This window comes from Arachis ipaensis, chromosome B01, assembly GCF_000816755.2.
Source record: "Arachis ipaensis cultivar K30076 chromosome B01, Araip1.1, whole genome shotgun sequence".
NCBI classification, from domain to species: Eukaryota; Viridiplantae; Streptophyta; class Magnoliopsida; order Fabales; family Fabaceae; genus Arachis; species Arachis ipaensis.
The window spans coordinates 136,605,077-136,609,238 of NC_029785.2; positions in this window are offsets into that span (position 1 = coordinate 136,605,077).

The following is a 4,162-nucleotide window of genomic DNA, read 5'->3' on the forward strand; positions in this document are numbered from 1 at the left end:
TGCTGCCCATTTCTGGCATTCAGCGCCAGAACCATGCTCTGTTCTGGCGTTGAACGCCCAAAACATGCTTCTTACTGGCGTTTAAACGGCAGTAAGGTCTTCCTCCAGGGTGTGATTTCTTATAAATGATTTTTATTTTATTTTTTAGTTTTTATATTTATTTTATTTTATTTTTTTTTATCTTAAATAAAAATACATATATGAATTAATTTTTTTTTTTTTTTTTAAAAGTCTTATTATCTAGTCCATGTCAAATGGTTTAAATATCAGAAGGCCACATTTCATAATATTGAATGACTACAGTGACATGTTAAAAGTAAGCAAAGATGATTTATCTTTAAGTTCTAAAGTAATTGTAATCAAGAAAAAAGATGTTTAAATCACCAAAATTATACTCTTTTTATCCAAATTTTGCTGCTAAAAAAGTTGTATGTTGATTTTAGAATTGTTTTCAATAGTAATTCAGTGTGCAGAGAAATAAAGGAAATAGATGATTCTGTTAATAATAACAAATGCTGATTCTCTTGTTTGTAGGTACCCAAGGGATGGGAAACTCTTTGTTTCTGTTGTTTCGGTAGAAAGTGGTAAAGCTATTGCAAAGTCAAGCAAGGTGCTGTTGCAAAATGGGAGTTGTCAGTGGTCAAATAAACACATTGAAATTATAAACACATAATAAAGTCATAAAAAAGTTAATTACAATTAAAGACTTTGTTGGCATTATCCTTTGAAGCTGTACTCTCTGATTTTTTACAATGAAGCAAAGCTACAGATTTGTACTTGATTGATTCTCCTATACATATCTCTAAATGTATTTACACAGCATGACTCAAAACCACGACGAACAAAGCCTCCTTCTAAGCAATGGGTTTGTCAAAGAGCTTAACATCCATGTTCACATTCTAATACTTCTTTCCTCCTATTTGCTATCATAAACCAGGTTCATGAGCCCAAAAAGCATCTGAATCCGGACAAAAGAGAGAAAAATCTTGGATTTCTCTATTTGCTATGTGCCAATTGACAAAGCGAGCTTGTATCGACTTGAACAGAAAAAGGATGACCGGAAAAAGACAGCATTTATCATCTTCCCTGCAAGATCATATCCAAACTTGAAAACAAGGACCAACATAAAATATACTAGAAGCAAAGCAGAAAGCCCATCTAAATACAGTTTCTCAAAGGAATAAATAAATGGAGTTATTAAAATTTTTCTTTTTTCATCACAAAGACAGTGCTTTATCTGTGATAACTCAACTCCAGGAATAAAAAATTGAGGGGCATCCAACAGTTATTGGCAAGTGGTGGGCTACTGGAAAGAAATAGATAGAAGCTACAAACCCAAATTACCTAAAGTGGATGGGACCTTGGAAATTTGGCATCTCAAGTATTGCTCTATGTTAAAATGTCTATAGTGGACAAATGAAGATGGCACCAATTTACTCAGACCATGCTTACATCAGTACTGTCATAAGCTTACATCTTAGGATTATGCTTTATCTATTAGAACATGTTATTCATTCGAACCTATATAAATTTTGAAATACCATCCTTCTTTTCCAGAACAAAAAATAAAGCATACTCAAAGTTGTTGGCTATTTTTATTTTTTTTAGTAGATAACATTCTCTCGGTGAAGGTTCTTTACTTGTAGAAAACAACAAATTAAATGCATACAAATTGAGGATTCACCCAAAATTCAAGAATTATGAACATAGAAATCCTATAGGCGTTGACAAAACAAAACAAAATCAATGTGCTAATGAATTGTAAGTTGAACAAGCATCAAAATATAGCCAAAAGTGCCTCATCCAAGAACAGTGTGCCTAACATTTTCGCAATTTAATCTTTATAGTAGATACAGCACATAAATAAAATGCAAAACATTACATAGGCATTCAACCAAGCATGTGGTGTGCAATGCAGAAATTCAGCATAATCAAGCAATTTTCAGCAGAATTCAATCCATAATAGCCATAATCCAACACTTGCAACTTAACAAAGATCTACTAAACTAATCCCTAACCTATCTTAACCGCTTAAATCCACTAACATCATGCAAATTCTAACTAACTAACTAATTAAAGAAAATAGACTAGAAAGCAGAGCAAAGAGAGAACCTGAGGTGATGACCAGGGTTCTTGAAGCAGAGAAACGGGAAAAGAATGCAGTGGTACTATGTTATTGTCACTGCTGGAGGTGCGGTGACAATGACGCCAAAGAGGAGGAGCTGGGCTGAGCTCCGAGTTGGAAAGGGATAAGACGAATGTCGCTGAATGAGGGTGAGAAAAGAGAGAGGAAAAAAAGGAGAAGGAAGTTGCCGTGGGAGAAGGAGATCAAGAAGTGACCCTGTGAACAGAAGATTGGGTTATTTTTAAAATATCGACCCAAGGAGCTTTGGCGACCGGGCCTCTTCAGAAGGCTAACCAGAAGAAGAAGAAGGAGCGTGACCCTTTGACCGAGCCCCTGTCTCGACAGGGCAAGCGCCGGCGCCACCTGGAAGAGAGTGTCCCCACTGCCACTGAGGAAGGCGTGTATCAGCCCAAGACCAAAGAGACTAGGGCTGCCTATGAGGCCATGCTGAGTGTCATTCAACAGCATCTTGGCCGGCAGCCTCTCAGCATTGTTAGTGGCGCGGCTGATGAGATTCTTGCAGTGCTCAAGAATGGTGCTGTTAAGAATCTGGATAAGAAGAAGGAAATTGAGAAGCTTTTGAATCCTATTCCTAATCAAGTGTTTGAGAGGCTGTATCCGAAACAGTGTTAAATAAAATATTAGTCAACTATTTAGGTTCTGAAAAAAGATTGGGTTTTTTTCCCTATATTTGAAGGCTTTTGAGTGTGGTTTATTATGATCTTTGCTCCATGCTTTGTTTAGTTATTTACTTTTTTATGCTTCAACTGCGTTTTGAATAAGTGGTCCCTGAGTAAAATCTTTTGGACAGCCCTGTACTCCCTGCAAAGTTAAAATTTGGAGTCCACACTGCGGAACATTCCTTAACTTATATAGAGGTTTCGTGCAGGAAGAGGCGAAACACCAAGAACCAAAGGACAAGGTGGCAGCGATGGTGATGGTGAGGAGGCAAAGGATGTTGGAATGCGAAAAAGGAAAACATGGAGAAGAAGCCCTTCATGGACATACAAACTGAGACCAAGAGATTCAGGCAAACAACACTTGATTTGATTTTCATTTTTAGCATTCAGCAACAATCGTTACAAATCAGTAACAAGCAATCCCTAATCACACTAAACCTGAAATCAATAAAGCTAAACAAAAATTTCAGTAATGATTTTATTTCTATTTTTAGCAGCAGCAAGAAAATTTCAACAAAAGCTTCAGCAATTAAAAAAAGAGCAACAACACAAAATTATTTGATTTTCCATTAACCCAGTCACAGTTTCACATTCAAAAATCAACAACAGGACATAAAAGGAAGAGAAGAACCGAAGTGAAGGCAGTGCCGCTAACCTTCGACGACGACATGGACGGCGCCCGGCGAGACGACAGCGAGTGGCAACACAGCGGCGAGCTGCTCCAAGTTCGAGAGAATCCAGGGAGGACGGGGACAGGGGGAAGGAGGACGCCGAACTACGAGAGAGGAAGCAGAGGCGCCGACAGCACGGACGGCGGCGGCACCGCGGCAGAACAGTTGCAGGGAGAACTTAGGGTTTTGGTAGGGTGAGTTTGGAAGGTGCTATGGGTTCAGACTTCAGGTGATAGTGATATATGATTCACGTATTGGGGAAATGGGTGGGTGCTAGGGGAAATGGGCGGGTGTTACTTGTTAGGGGGAAGGGGTGGGTTTGGAAAGTGGACCAGATTATTTTTCAAGTCGGTTTTTGATTGAACCGGTTAGACTGATCGGTCTGGCCGGATTTTAGAATATTAAAATTGGTTTTAATTTGGTTAATTAAAAAATTTTAAAGAAACTGATTCATTAAAAACGTCCAATAATACAACGACACGTAGGCGTCTTTATAAAAAGACATTTTATGTAACTTTATAGGAGCATCCCCCTAAAAAGTGTGGTTTAAGTAAGCAAATCTTTAAATCTGTACAGATTTAGATCTGTACCATATAATTTTCTTTAGTTTAGAAACTAGTACGTAAATCCTTATGGAAATATATAAATCTTTTAAAATTATATTGAATTTGAAATTATAAATTATG